We start from the raw sequence: 15878 nt of genomic DNA on the forward strand, positions 1-15878 counted from the left end.
GGAAAATATGCTGAGAGTGAATCTCAGATGTTTGCTGAGCTAACATAAAGAAGAGGAATAAACCTAAGATTTTCTAATAGATCAGCTAAAACTAGTGTACGAGTTACATGAAAGCATGTTTTGATTGTTGTTGTTTTTAAAATGTCCTTATGATTAGAGACGTGGAAGAGTAGACTGGATTACCATGTATAGTGATTAAATGAAAACTCAAAACTGTTGAAGAGGCTGCATGACCACTTGTCTCAGTGCCTTTAAAGCATTGAGTAAGTGATGGGACGTATTCTCTTCATCCTCCTGTTCCGAGAGGCTGTGAGATGCTGAAAGAATCACTCAAGAAGCTTTATCATGTGTAACTTTTTAGGCTGGACAGTTCCTTGGGAACTGAAAGGACAGTTCCTTTCAGTTCCTTGGGATGACGAGCGTGTAACCGCCAGGCTTCTCTCCACATACGGGGACCGAATTATTTTTGTAATAAGCATCAAAGATAATTTCAAGTTATTTTTACCTGTTTATGTTATTGTTGGTGATCCAGACGCATGGAAGCAGTAATAGCATGATATTTTGTTATTCTTTATGGTGTTGTTTTAATTTATATCTTTAACCAGGCTTATAAAATATTTTCTATATTTGGAAATAGGGTGATTTTTACCATTTTTAAAATGGCTTTCATGTAGTATTTTAATACTTTACTATTGACAGGCATCCCTATGCTATATTGTCCTATCACACTTGTGCTGAAAGATATTGCCCGAAGGTGAATAGAGGAATTAAATTTATATTCAAAATGTCCCCTAAGCTGTTCAGAGCCTTAGAATAGATTTAAAGCAGATTAAATTATCCAATGGAATGCCAGTTTACCTGTTAACAAAATATGGTTTAAAAATCATGAAAACATTTACCTGGCTTTCCAGCTTACCCCCGCATGAATGTGGATTCTCTTTGGTAGGCTTAAAATAATGTGTGGAATAATTCATAAATAGCACAAGCTTGTCCTGCCCTGTCAATCCGTGAGTAGCACAATCACAATTTAAATTTTTATTAAGCTGCTTTGGTGGTGAGGAGGCTTTCTCAAGTGGAAGCATTGGGGGTCGTTGTCATAGAACAGGACGCCAAAGCCGGCAACAAGAAACATTTGCTTTTCTAAAGCTGGCAGATGTAGCCCAGTCAAGCCATGGAATGAAATCTGAAATTAATGCTATGGTCCTTTCCTTCAATCGGATATTGCCTGGGTTGAGTTAGTAATGAGAACCTTCTGAGCAAAGGAGTCAACTAACTGTGTGTGTGTGTGTGTGTGTGTGTGTGCCTTTCGGGGTGTGTGTGTATGTGTGTGTGTGTGTGTGTGTGTGTGTATGTGTGTGTGTGTGTGTGTGTGTGTGCCTTTCGGTGCCAGAAGCCCGAGTCTGCTGTGTGTTGTCGAGATTGCGGTGTCCGTGAGCAAATCACTTGTGGCCTCCATAGTAGAACTGACTTCTGTCAGGATGTGCCTCCACTGAGAAGTCCACGGAAGTGTAAACATCAATTGGTTTGGATGTGAAAGTGGCCACAGGATGTAACCAGACCTCCGGGGTCACCTTATACAAGAGCAAACTAAGCTCTTTCAGTGGTTGTGTCTTTTGCTCAATGTCACGCAGCTTGTTTTATTTTATTTTATTTTTTTCATTGTGGTCTTCCGAGTCTTTATTAAATTAAGGTTTCTTTGAATACCTAGTTTACTGAGAATTTTTTTGTTTTTGTTTTTTAAACATCTTTATTGGAGTATAATTGCTTTACAATGGTGTGCTAGTTTCTGCTTTATAACAAAGTGAATCAGCTATATGTATACATATATCCCCATATCCCCTCCCTCTTGCGTCTCCCTCCCACCTTCCCTATCCCACCCCTCTAGGTGGTCACAAAGCACCGAGCTGATCTCCCTGTGCTATGCGGCTGCTTCCCACTAGCCATCTATTTTGCGTTTGGTAGTGTATATAGCGCAGCTTGTTAATAGGACAGACTGACCTGCCCTCAGCCCTCCTCACTAACTACTCCTCCTCTCCCATCAGCACATGCTGCTCCTTGAAGACTGTGCTTTTCCTACAACCAGCACTGGCATCTCAAAAACAAAGCATGTGTAAGATGGTAAAAAACTGCAGGGATTTTCTTCTCTGTGTTCTTCCCTGTCAGATAACTCTAGGAAAGCTTAGAGCTGAGTTTCCTTTGTAATATTTCTATTGTAAAGTGCCGCATTGGAGTAATTAGGATGGGAGGTTTGGGTCATTGGTGCCAAAGGTCTGATCCTCCTCTTGTCACCGTATCTGTGTGTGTGTGTGTGTGTGTGTGTGTGTGTGTGTGTGTGGCGCTTATGATGGAGGCCTGAGCTGCTGTGATGCAGTTGTGAACGTGCCTGGTAAACTCTAAATTATCCTGCATATTGTAACAATTTTTAGATGGGAAGAGTGAAAATGGTGTGCACTTCTGAAAACTCCCACTCCAAGGGTTTAGAATAATTTAAACTCTAGGATGAAGGTACTTTTCAGAGATTTGCCCTAGTCTGTGCTGGGGGTCTGAGCAAATCTGGGTTTAGGATCTCCTTAAATCAGCCTCCAGAGGCCCCGTCAGGCAGGGCTAACTGTCCATCACTGCAGGAGTTGATTTCCCTGTGTGTAGCCGTTCGAGTCCCAGTTTATTGTCAAGAGGGTCTAGAATCTGTACTTTGGGTGGGCCCTGAGCTTTTGTATTTAGCCCCGGGCCCCAGAAACTGTCAGCACGAAGTTCAGATTTGTTGGGTCAGGCAGGGCAAAGGCAGGCTCTGAGCGAGCTCCTCTCTCAGGGCTTTCTCTTGCCTTTTGATTAGAATCCTAATTCCTATCTCGTCAGCTCTTTGAAGACTTTAAGATATTTTACAAATATATTTTATCCAGCATTTTTATTTGTTCTCAACTGGAGGATTCCTTTAAATAATCTAGTATTATTCCCAGAAATTGGTATTATGAGAGTATCTACAGATTTGTAGTTTAGTGAAAATAAATTGAATTTTCTGTATAACTTTTGACCCATAAGCAGTCAGTGTGGTCTTCGCATTTTGGTAGATCATAGTAGCTGTAAAGGAATTCTGAATTTCATAAGGCTCAGCTTCCCCACCCCCCATCTCCAGTCTCACTACTGGGTAGAAGGTCCACGTGGCTCATCATCCAGACTGGGATACTTTTGAGAGTGGAAGGGGTGCCATTAATAATACCGCCTGGACAACAAGTGCTAAGTGGACATTTTGCAGGCACACAAGTAGTAAGGTGACCCTGCCACCAGATCAAACGAAGCAGTTTCTGATCTAATTCTCTCTTGTTTAGATATTTATTAAACCCTGGCCAGTAGGGTTACTGTAACCCTGAGGTTGTCTAGCTTTCGGTGCTTGGAGGTCCTCTCACCAATATCTTGCCTGAAAGGTTTGCTCTGCACCGATACAGACCCATCACAGAGGGAGCGATCTTTTGCCCTCGGTATGCCGGAGACGCTGGAAATCCAGCGCAGCCAGGGCCGCAACCAGGGCTTTTCGGGACAAAGCCTTGGGTGGCCTCCTTAAGGACCCCAGCTGTAGACTCACTCTGCGGGGTGTCTCGTGCTCAGCCTGTGGACGGAGGTGGCTGGGGCATGTCTAAGAGATTTCAGCTAATCCACAGACCTTTTATACCCTTAGTTTCACGTATTCGTGTACAAATGTGCAAGCCTCATCTATCGGAGGGCTGAGGACCTTGCAGGAGCTGCCTCTGGAGTGTGGCCTTCTTATAGGCCACAGGGGCACCACCACCACCCTGAGGTGCAGGTGCCCCAAATACTGAACCCTTAAGTGGCTCACGTACCCTGTTACATTCCCTTGGTACACGTATGTCAACATCGATTACAGATACAGTAGCAAGGGGCACCTAAGAAAGTGTTTGATGGCCCCACCCGTGGAAACAAGTGTCACTGTCCACCCAGGAGTAGCCGCCCCAGGCTGATAAGGCCCAGGTTTCTTCCCTCTTTTGAATGTCTGTCCTGTTTAAAGCCTGCTGGTATTGTGAGCCGAGGGCAGTGAATACTAAATTGTGTCCTTGTTGAAATTTCTATCCCGTTCAGACGCGATTTATCAAAATTATGTGACTTGAAATTAAAGGGGTTAATTAAGTAAAACTAACTAGTATTCTGTTAGAAATATAGTTGATAAGGTAAATGAAACCATGGTTGTTTTTGTTTTCAGTCTCTAAGCCTAATAATTGCTTTTCAAGCACTTTTTAAAAAAATTTTTAAAAAAATGTAGTTAAGGGGTTTCCTTGGTGGTGCAGTGGTTGAGAGTCCGCCTGCCGATGCGGGGAACAGGGGTTTGTGTCCTGGTCCGGGCAGATCCCGCGTGCTGCAGAGCGGCTGGGCCCGTGAGCCATGGCCGCTGAGCCTGCGCGTCCGGAGCCTGTGCTCCGCAACGGGAGAGGCCACAACAGTGAGAGGCCCACGTACCGCAAAAAAAAAAAAAATAATAATAATAATAATAAATAAATAAATGTAGTTAAGGATACTTTACAAGGACAATAACATGTTTTAGATTTAAATCAGAAATTCCAGTGACGTCTGTCTGTCTCTCACCCCTCATTGGAACCGCATCATGTTGCTCATCTTTTGCTCTTCGGTCACTGGCTCAAAGGGGCTCAGAGCTGAGAAGCCTCTTCCTGATAACTGTATAGGAAGGAATTACATAAAGCAACAGGTGCTTAGAAAGATAATTGCTCTTGACAAGCAGGATACACATTCTGAAACCTTTCTATCAGGATCCAAAGAGACGCACTCAGTATTGGTTTGAATTTTACCCCCACCCCCTCCCCCGATTATTACTGATAGTTGTGTAAAATGGTCCAGAGGAAGGGGGTAAATTTCCATGTTGCAGTGAAGGGAATTGAGGCTTATAGATCAAGTGTGTCCGTGACTTCCCCTTAATAAGGGCATCTGTCCCCCTGACTCCGAGTTCATGTTAGCTTGTTTCAGAGTGAGGACCTGTGTTATCTATTAATATGCAAAAACAGAACTGGCAGGAGTACATAACACTTTTTCCTACCAATATGGAGTTTTAAAACTTAGCACAATATAAATTTAGCAAATTTGGTTTCTTGCTTTAAGTGTCATTTTATACAAATTCCCTTGTTTGCTTATTGACTCTGTTCCTCAGAGAAATGAAGTTGTGGATTTTTTTTCACATCTGTGAATCGAGTAAAAATATTTTAAAGAAAATTATTAATTAGTGGAGTTGCTTGTTCTTGATTGAACCAAACAAAATTTTTATAGAAAAAGCAATCTGGGCTAAGGTTATCAAATAACTGAAGCATATTGTGATTATTGTAAGTCTGGTGGTACATAGAGGTGGAACTTTCTGTGTCTCTCTTTTAGGTACCAGTTGCTCAGAGAGTATGTAGAGAAATACAGGATATCCCCCTAGTGTGGTCCTTGGGGGTGCCTGCTTTCATTCAGACTCACTGTCTAAGCATATTATTTCTTCTCAGTGTCTTTGCTTCCCTCGGTTTCCCTCTACTTTCTAGTGTAGTCTAGCAATGATGAGGGCGTGAGTTCTGGGGCCAGGCTCCCTGGATTCTGTTATGGACTGAATGTTCATGCCCCAACCCATCCCACCCCACCCCCATTCCTGCGTTGAAGTCCTAACCTCAAATGTGATGGTGTTTAGTGGGGACTTTGGGACATAATCAGGTTTAGATGAGGTCAAGAGGGCAGAACCCCCATGATGGGATTAGCATCCTAATAAGAAGAGGAGGAGAGACCAGGACTCTGTGAGCCAGGAAGAAAATCTGCCCCGGTTCCAGTCTCCAGAACCTTGAGACCTGAATTCCTGTTGTTTAAGCCACCCAGTCAAAGACAGATTTGGATGTCAGCCCTGCCACTGGTTAGGTAAGTAAACCTGGGAAAATTTCTTCATCTCTGTTCCTCACTTTCCTTACTAGTAAAAAGGGCTATTAAATGAGTTATTTCCTCTAAACACATGCATACACGTTCACACACAAACACACACACACAGATACACACACATTCACACATGCGTGCACATGAGCACACACACATAATCAGTATTAGTTGTCCTCCCCTTCCTGGGATCCTTAGGGGATGAGGTGTGTTTTCAGGCTTTGGGAGTGTTTGAAACTCCAGATTGGCCACCCAGGGAGCCGGGAGGATGTGACGGTCTTTTTCCTCCTTCGTGGCTCTGGGGGGTTCCACTACAAGCCTTGCCCGGGAGACAGCAGAGGGAGAAGAATGAAGGAGCTGTGCCCTATGGTGGAATTCTCAAGTGAGAGGTAGGAGGCGAGAAATGGGGGTTCAGGTTCAGGGGGCAAGTAACCGTGGCAGATTTGATTGTTCTTAGCTTGAGTTTTCCATCAGTATTACTGAAATGCTGAGTTAATACTGGGCTGTGTCCATTTCTCTTTTCTGAATGGAGACAAATATGAGAATTATGCGTAATAGCTCTTAGAAGTTAAGTGTGGCTGCATCTTTGGCTGGTGCTTTATCTGCAAGGAGAGCAGTTTGTTTGGGTCTTTAAAGGCCGGGGTCTCCTGTAACTTTGTGCTTTCTTATTATCGTCTCTGTGCTTTGTGTCACCCACATTCCACATGCGTCGCTGGTGGGTCCTGGTGGCAGGGAAGATGGTGGAGGGAAGGAGTTAGGCTTTGGTGGTGAAATGCACCTTGGTGATGGACATGAGCAGAATCTAAGTACACGGACAGAGGCTTCTGTTTCCTGCTTTGACATACTATTTTCTTGAAAGGTGAGCTAGTTTCTAGCTTTGAGTGTAAAGTATAAGAACACTTAAAAATCCTGGAAATACCCTTTCTGAACTGTTGGAACTTTGTAGAATGTTTTGTGGTAACTCTTTCCCCGAGTATTCTGGTAGCCTACTCGTGGAGCAGTTTTTTACCCCACTGCCTGCCACTGAATAATGTTTTTCTTATGAAATTTCTATCAAATAAGTTGTAGATTACAGACTCCAGGTTTCTTTTTTAATAGAATTTCTAATTTCTTTCTTGAAGATGCAAGCTTTTTCACTTGCCTATTAATTACCATAATGTTGACTGAAGAAAAATGCACAGCCTACAAGTTGCAAGTTAAGTTTTATTTGGGGACCTTACTGAGAACTAGAGCCTGGGAAACAGCCTCTCAGATACTCTGAGGAGCTGTCCGAAGAGGTAAGGCAGGCACCGGGGCACATAGGAGTTTTTGCTGGAAAAAGAAAAGAAAAGAAAACAAAACACATGTAGTCAGACATGAAAATATTACTGCTAATCACAAAAAACAGACATCTCAAGTTAATGATTATAGTGCTTTTCTGTGTATGGGAAGATGCCAGAGTCTGGGCTTATGGGGATCATTCCTTTGATGTGTGCCTCAGCTGTCTGGGCCAGTGTCCTATTTTTCTCCACCTCAAGTCCCCTGAGGTGCACCGCTGCGGGCAGCTGCAGTGGCTCATGGCCACATTCATTGTTCACTGGACTGGCCAGCAACATTTTCTGTCCACAATAAGAAAGGCTATTCATAATCCTTTGTTTATTTTTGTAATATTCTCAGAAGTTGGGTTCAGTGTGGCCAGTGTTGCTTTTTCCCAGTAGGTTTTCTAGTGCCTGGTTTCTTTATGAAACTCAAGTTTACAAGGTTCACTTGGAAATTGCTTCATGCTGCTTTTATTTTTTTAACATTTAAGTGTTTTCTTCATATGGTGTATGGAATTTTAAGATCCATTTAGTATAGTTATCAAGACATTAAAAATGTAGTCAATGCTGTTGGGTGGCTTCGTGAACAGTCTTCACTGAAATGAAGTCACTAAGGGTCAGAAATTTGAGAAGAGAGTGGGCTCCACCCAGTGGGCTCCATGACTTCGTCATCGGCGTGACCTTGGCATTGATATGGCCTCGTTGGGCAGAAAAGTGCATGTGAGATATAGACACTTTTATTGAAACCTACTTTCAGAAATTTAATGTCAGAACATGTTTTTAATTGAATTATTTTTAAAAGATGCAAATGATCTCCTTTATTTGCTTATTGGCAATAGAACTTTTTATTTTCTCTTTAGTGGTTGCTTTAGTGTTTATAGCAGTTGTCTTTTTTTCTGATAAACTTTGCTTTTTAAAGTTTTTATTGAAATATAGTTGATTTACAATGTTGTGTTAGTTTCAACTCTACAGCAAAGTGATTCAGTTATACATATATACATTTTTAGGTTCTTTTCCATTATAGGTTATTATAAGGTACTGAGTGTAGTTCCCTGTGCTGTACAGTAGGACCTTGTTGTTTATTTTATATACAGTGGTGTATATCTGATAATCCCAAACTCCTAATTTATCCCTCCCCCCCTTCCCCTTTGGTAACCATAAGTTTGTTTTCTATGTCTGTGAGTCTGTTTCTGTTTTGTAAGTAGGTTCATTTGTACCATTTTTTCAGATTCCACATATAAGTGATATCATATGGTATTTGTCTTTCTCTGATTTACTTCACTTAGTATGATCATCTCCAGGTTCATCCATGTTGCTGAGAATACGTTTTAATTTAAAATATAAATTCATTACTTAGAGTTTCTTATAAAAAGAAAGACCTCATCATTTTAAGTCACATGAAAATTATTGAATCAAGGTAAAATGATTTATAAGCCTTTCATTACAGGCCCAGCAAAAACCCTTAGGTTGCACTTAGCTTATATTTTTTGACGTTGTTCCACAACTGGACTTCTGAATTATACTTCTGTGGAAAGGAGAAACCCAGTACCTGGGGCTTTTCTGAAGCAATGAGCTTTGGGTGTGGGTCTTCCTTTCCTTCGCTGCACATACTGTCTGAATTACTATCAAGTCTTGTTTGTGTTTGTTTTTGCTGCCCCTCTGCCCCCAGATGTAAGCTCTGTGCAGCCTGCAGTCCCCTCTGCAGCTCCCTCGGGCACCTCCCCTGTAACCCGAGTCTCTTCTTTACAATCATGGGTGCTTGTTGGAGGTACTGCTGGTCCAGGGCCACGGGGGCCCAGCTATGAGCACATAATGAATCGCAGCAGCTTTGTGATGGAGAGGTTCCATACGCTAGTCTTTTTGTTGTTGTTGTTGTTTTTGCGAAAATATATCTTTTGCATAATCCATGAGATGGGTGGGGATTTGGACTGTTATTTGGGGGCAAGGGAAAGCCCCTTGGATAACTGGAGTCATGTTTGTATTTTAAAACTGAACTCTATAAAGTCGTTTGTGTCTTGACGTGCTATTTTAGCCCAAAGAGGTCGCTCTGCAGATGCTGTCCGGTCTTTATCCTCTGAGGTGAGTGAGGGTCTGAGAGTGCTGGGGTGAGCGGAGTAGGAGGATCGGCACTTCAGCCATTTATCAGATGGCTCGTGACACTGGGCTCACGGGTACCTGGGATTGCATTCCTAGAACCATCGGGTAATGCAGCATGTGGCTTCTTAGGGAAAAGCTTAGTGTGAAAACCGTATTCCAAGTTCCCCGTGTGAACTTTGTCTCTCATTCTGTGCCATAAAGGGATCCTGGATGCGTTTTTTGTGTGGTATCCTACCCGGTGAGGACAGTGCACTTCCTCTCCCCTCCCCTCAGCTGGAAAGAGGTGCGATAGTCTCGGGAAATTTAACAACAGGAATTTGTTTCTTCTTGAACAGTGAGGATTGTGATTGCAGCTGAGACTGAATTCTTAAGTGTTGAACAAAGTATTTTAGTCACCAGTACTCATTTCCCTATACAGACACGTTCAGATGGACTCTGTCCCCTTGAAAGGAAGAAACAAACAAAAATGCATATAAACACTACGAAATGTAAAATAGCTAGCTAGTGGGAAGCAGAAGAATCTTTATGTGGGTGATGAAATTCAAAGTCTGATTGCTTTTAATGGTTGAATTTTTCATGGAATTATTTATGTACAGAAGCAGGTAAGGAAAGGACTTTAGTAAATTTTTGTGATGGTTGGAAGAGGTCACTGGTCAATGAGGCAGTAGGTGTGGATGTGGAGAAAGTTTCTAAATTTTAGTGTTATATTGGGAAGCAACTTTTTATTTATTAAAATTACATCAAAGAAATCCTAATGTTGGAAACTCCTCCCATGATTATGTTATTTTACTGACCCCTCATTCCTCTGAACAATGAAACATCAAACTAACCCTTACACACAAATTCATACATTGACAGAGAAAACAGAAAACCTTCATTAACTGAACAAATGAGCAAATGTGAGTTAACACACACATGAACCAGCCCCTCACATTTTGCACATATTAATTACATGTTGAGTTAAGTAAACCCGAAATTATTCCAGGTGGATCATGATAAATATCATGTATGTTGCTTAGATTTTTCGTACATTTAAATATTTTGGAAAAGTAGTCCTGAGACCCAAGTTGTTAGTCAAAACCATCTGTAATACAATGAAAGGAATGACCGTAACATGTCAAGTTCTGGTGTGTAAACTCTAATCTTCTCAGTCATAGGTTACAAGTTCACAACTGAGTTTTTTTTAATCCGTTAATAGTCTATTGTGTGGGATTAGGAAATAAGTTTGTATTATGACGTTGCTTGGCGTTTTTGTTGCGACTTAATAGTCAATATTCATAAATATTTCATGTGCCTTGAAAAGAAAGTGTATACTGTTTTATTAGAATACAAAGTTCAGTATGTAACTATAAGATAACACTCTTTTCTGTTTATATATTCTAAATCCTTATTTGTATTTTTCTTCTTGATCTGTTTTGACCAGAGTGGTTTATTAAAGTTACCCATTGTTAGTGGGTCTGTCTGTCTGTCTCTCCTTGTCAATATTTTGTGGTTTCTTTCTTACGAAGGTTGCACCTGTGTTTTGGGGGACATAAATTCATATCTATTATAATTTCATTGGGAATTGTAGCTGTTAGCATTAAAAATATCTTTTTTCATTGTTTTGTTGTTCACACAATGTTCCTGGCCTGAATCTTAAGTTGTCAAATATCAAGATCATAACGCTTGCCTTTTTGATTTGCATGTGCTGCGCATAATTTCACTTCTCTTCATTTTTTAGCCTTTCTGAATTATTTAGTTATAAATATACATATATTTATTTTTTGATGTGTTTTTAATTTTCAGTGACTAAACTTCCCCTACCTTAACCTGTGTGCCAATATATAGTTGTTCATATATAATATAGTAAGGAAGGTATTTAACTGTATGTTTAGGTGAATTATTTTTAAAAGGAAATTTTTTCTTTAAAATCATAATTATAATCACTGTGTTTGTAAATTCAATCTTTCTGTTCTGGGTTTCTTTCAAAGTCAGATGTATTTGTGTAAATTACACTGAAAAAAGTATAATTATCTGTGTGAAAGTTATTTTGGCGTAAGGAATTTTAAATTTCTGATATGTTCTCTACTCATGGAGCAACATGTATGCTTACATTCAAAGTAAAATTTTACACTGTTGCTCATTTAGAGCGTGTGCTAGAAAACAGTGGCAAATGTGATCCCAGAGTTAGGGTCCTAATCAAGGGAGACTCACTAAGCTCTATTTTATGAGTATAAATGTTTACCTAAGCTGCAAGGTGAGGTCCATTTTGGGCAGTAAAGGACTATGGGCAATAAAGGACGTTTTGCAGTGCTGGTTTATGGAAAACATTCAACAGACAGTGACGGTTTTACACAAAGTGCCATGCATTGTTTGAGACTATTTGGTCATTTATACACTATGCTTAACATAAACACTATCTGGGATGTGCCAGTCTTTTCTTCTTCCTCCTTTATCCCACATCCTAGATTTTGTCACCTGCCAAAGTCAAGTAAATCTTTTTTTTTTTTAAGTAAGTCTACTTTTTTCTTTTCTTTTTTTTTTTTTTTTTTTGGCCACACCATGTGGCATGTGGGGTCTTAGTTCCCCAACCAGGGATCAAACCCATGTTCTCTTCAGGAGAAGTGCAGAGTCTTAACCACTGGACCGCCATGGAAGTCCCCAAGTAAATCTTATCTAAATAGTTGAGATAATCCCTGAGTCGTACCTGTGTGGTCCAGTCAACGCATCTCTCCAAAAACAGAAGTGAAATACAGTATCGCTAGATTAAAAGGTCTACAGTGACAGTCATGTTTGCATTTAAAGATTTTATTCCAGAAGCATAGTCTTAATATTCATCTTCCCCTGCCCATAAAAGCAGGTGCCATACTGACTTAGGCAAAAACACTTGCTGACAGTTTAACTTATGCAACTCTTGTCAGGGAGGCCCACTGACTGAGGCACTTAGGTTGTTAAACTTGTAGAAGTAGGTGTGCTTGAGATGCACCATTGGTGGATTGGGTGTCAGATTAATTTTTCCAATAGGAAAGCCTTTCTCTACATAGCCTAAGTACAAAATCTATAGAATTCTGGCATTTTATTGTCTGCCACCTGGTTAAGCTGCCTGAAAAGAGAGGATAGTATAAATGAATACGATTCCTAAATTACACGACGTTATAAAACTACAATTTTCTTCCTTTCCAGGGCGTACAGCATTTTAATTGCTTGGTAATAAACTGTAAACTCTTCAAGGACAAGAAGCATGTCTATCAGGGCTGAGAGGAGTGTCTGGGCCAGACTTAGGACTCTGAGAATATTTGTTCAATGAATGGATGAAAATGTTTTCAAGAAGATACTGTTTTCTTCATAGATGAATACAAATGTTTTGTATTCTTTAGGTAATCCAAAATTGCTTCAAGTATTATTCAAGAGCTTGGGTGTTTCCCAAACCCTAACCCAATGTGTCTTCTGGCTAGTTTCCTGCTGAAAGGTGTGCCTGTGCACCTGTGACCAGGAGCTCAAGCGTGTTTGGTGCTGGGATGTGTAAGGAACGCAAATGTAGTGTTTCCTGTCATCTAATTGTTGTCGGACCCAAGTCCATGTGCCGAACAAACCGAAACATTGGAGTTTGAGCAGAGAAAGTTTTGTTACAGGGTCAAGCAAGGAGAATGCGTCGCTCGTGCTCAAAAAGCTCTGATGGTTTGGGGGGAAGAGTTTCTGTAGGCAAAATCTGGGGGGAGGGCTGCCGGGTGTGTGATCCTCCTCTGATTGGTTGTGGGGAGATAACCAGGTGGGGCTCCAGGAATGTCCATCATCAGCCTTGTGGTTCCAACCAGTCTGGGGTCCCTGTAGTTGTGCTCAACCTTAAGTCACCGTCCTCCACTGGGTGGGGCCCCAGTCCCTGTAGAAGAGCTCAGAGTTCCGTGTGTGTCAGATTGTTAAGTACATCTCTTGAGGAGGAACTGGGACCCTGCCCCGTCGCTGCGCCAGCTGTACTTCTGTTTCCCGACTGCCTTTCCTTTGTTCTCTCACTTTCATTAGTAACTCAGGGAAGGTCTCGGAGGCTGAAGCCTTTCTCCTACAGACAAGAAACGGGGGACATGGAAAGGCTTTTGTACCCGGGAGGGCCCCGCAGGGTCCTGCTTGGTTTCATTTTCAAGTGTGAAATACTCAGATGAAGATGGTCCCAAGTGCCTTTCTCTCTCTGAGAAATGTTAGTTTTAATAAATTGTTGGATTTGTTCAGTTAAGCCAAGCAAAGCCAACAAAATTTTAAAAGTTGCTTGACTGCATCTTTAGGAAAGTTTTGTTAAGTCATACATTTGGACAGTTTTTAGAGTAACTCCTGGGTGAGCAGATTCTCAGGCAGGTGTCAGCGCATCGTGTTTCCGTATAAAGGACCTCTGCGTGTGACCCTTGGCTCCACTGCCATCATGTGGTACAGCGGCATGCCCGCAGCTGACGTTTCTGTGCTTTACTGAGTTTCAAGTAAAAATTTAGAGATAACAGTTCTAGGCCTTTCTACCAAACTGGTGTTTTTTCTTTCTTTTTTCTTTTTATATCCCCTGGCAGGACAGTTAAAGACAGAACTAGAAACTCCTGAATGAGTAAACACTGACCATTTTCATCCCCCAAAGAATGCAGATGTGAAGCGGAAGAGGAGACCTCTCCCCCAGAAACAGCTTTCTCTTACCCTGTAGGACTCAGTGCCAGATTCCCTCATCATCACATGGGCCGTTATGCTCGTGGTACTGTGTGAGCAGCACTGCTACCCGTGCTGGTATTTGCCTTTTGCTTTCTTGGGTGTTGCTGCCTCTGTGGATTTATGGAACTGATAATGCAAATATGTGGCTTCTAGTGAGTCTTTCTTAAGCTTGGCTGTTATGTCTTCTCTCCGAAGGTTCAGTAATAACTTTTGGTTTTTGCACTGTAATCTTTTCAGTTTTCTACTATATATGGAACGCTCTGGCGTAAGCTGATGATACCTAAGACACATGCTTGCTATCACACTCTTCAAAATCTCCTTGGAGGGACAGAGCACATACATACAAAAGAGGGAATATCTGAAATGTATCAGGTGACTTGTATTAAAGGGTAGAATCAAGAGGCTGGGAAGGTCAGGATGAGCTATGGAAGTTAGGGAGTGTTTCAGAGATTACTTAAGCTGGAGCTTTAAAACACTGTTTTCTTAGAGATAGCAGTTTGTCCACATTATCTACACTTTTCAGCTTCTCCTCAATTCTAGGTGATCATGGGAAGCTACTCTAGCCAGAGAGACATAAGGAGACATCTGCTAAGAATAGGCATTACACATGCCTTCTTGTTGCTTCCTTTCTTCCTTCTTCATTTTGCCTGGAATGTGAGAGTGATCGATGGAGCCATGGCTGCCATTTTTCCACTTGAGGAAAAGACCATTAAAAAAATGTTGGCCCTAACCTGTTTGTAGTCCCTGAATCAGTACCAACCTATCTCAGTTTTGTTTGTCATTATTTACTCACACATCCTTTTTACAGCTGAAAACAATTTTTAACCAGTACAGATATATTTAACACTTTTGCCATATGGTCAAGTGACTAGTTGTCAAGAATTGATTCATATTTTAAATATCTCATCACTACATTAAACAAATAGCTGACATCACTCTCTATATTAACCTAAAATGAGCCAAACTTTTAAGCTGGTTGGGGGGAGGAGAAGGAGGGGCAGGACTAAGTTATAAACAAACATGAATGAATGATATTTCCCCTCATCTAGTCCGCATCTTTCATTTCTCACGTGTGAAGCCAATTAAGGGAAAATTATGTGGTAAAGTAGTAGCAGAGTTGCCTTCCATTGAGATTTCCTGTGGATGGTTAAAAAATGACATTTCATGGATTAGGACTTTTTGAGGAATTGCTTAGGACCATGTGACATTTATAAAAATATTCTTTGGCACGTAACATTGCATGAGATAAAATATGAGAAACCTTAGTATATTTACAAGTAACATTTCATGTAGGGAAAACTTGTAGAAATAATACTATGTTTTAAAATAATAAAGTCAGAGGTTAATCGTATCTTTTATGAGTTTTGACTTGAGCATGAATGATTTTATTGTGTTTCTTTTCCTTGTTCTGAAAATGAAACCTTGTGTTAAGTGGACCACTAGCATTTCCTTCATAGTTTCCTGTCGATCTCTCGGTGTATCTCCCAAGGAATATAGAAATATTGGATTATTAGCTAATGAATTCCAAAGTTAGAGAACTTTGGATTCACTCTAAGAGTCTCCTTAAGGGCTAGACTCTGCATGAATGTAATCTAAAAATGGTAATTCCATGCATGAAGATGATATCTTTATTTTAGTTTTATGTATTTTGTTACATTATTTTTAGCCATATTACCTCTAGTGAAAATCATTTGTTAATCCCTTTTAATTAGCTTTTGAAATTTAGTCATAGCTGGGCGATGGTTTACTGCTTTGAAACATTAAACAGTTTGTGGTATGTTTGCCTTATATGGTCTAAAGAGTAAAAAGTATTTGATTGCAAATCTTAATTCTTAGATTTAAACTTGAGACCTAATTTTTTTAGAGGTTGAGATAGTGGAATATTATTAGGCTAGAAGTATTATATTC

At 40.7% G+C, this 15878-nt stretch overlaps 1 protein-coding gene across 1 annotated transcript in view; it reads left to right on the plus strand.

Moving 5' to 3' along the window:
- The window catches only part of FMN2 (formin 2), a gene marked incomplete at both ends in the record, with an annotated part of 325661 nt that overhangs the window by 179189 nt on the left and 130594 nt on the right, over positions 1 to 15878 (plus strand). The window lies entirely within an intron of this gene.

Source organism: Leucopleurus acutus (assembly GCF_964270905.1).
Source record: "Leucopleurus acutus genome assembly, chromosome: 14".
In the NCBI taxonomy this organism is placed as follows: domain Eukaryota; kingdom Metazoa; phylum Chordata; class Mammalia; order Artiodactyla; family Delphinidae; genus Leucopleurus; species Leucopleurus acutus.